Source organism: Apaloderma vittatum, unplaced genomic scaffold (genome assembly GCF_000703405.1).
Source record: "Apaloderma vittatum isolate BGI_N311 unplaced genomic scaffold, ASM70340v1 scaffold25663, whole genome shotgun sequence".
Classification (NCBI taxonomy): Eukaryota; Metazoa; Chordata; class Aves; order Trogoniformes; family Trogonidae; genus Apaloderma; species Apaloderma vittatum.
The window spans coordinates 6,474-6,684 of NW_009710238.1; positions in this window are offsets into that span (position 1 = coordinate 6,474).

The following is a 211-nucleotide window of genomic DNA, read 5'->3' on the forward strand; positions in this document are numbered from 1 at the left end:
CGGGGGGGCGCGGGGCGCGGGCCCCCCTCGCCGCAGACACATCTGCTGGGCGGGAGGGCCTGGAATTTGGGATATTGTTTTTCTGGCGGGGAGCGGTGGGTGCCAAAAGCCTGATAAATTAATCACCTCTGACATGGGTCAGTCCAGCTTCTGGCGTGCGCAGGCTGGGCCCCCTGAGCTGCTGAACGGAGACGGTGCTGCCGCCACATGA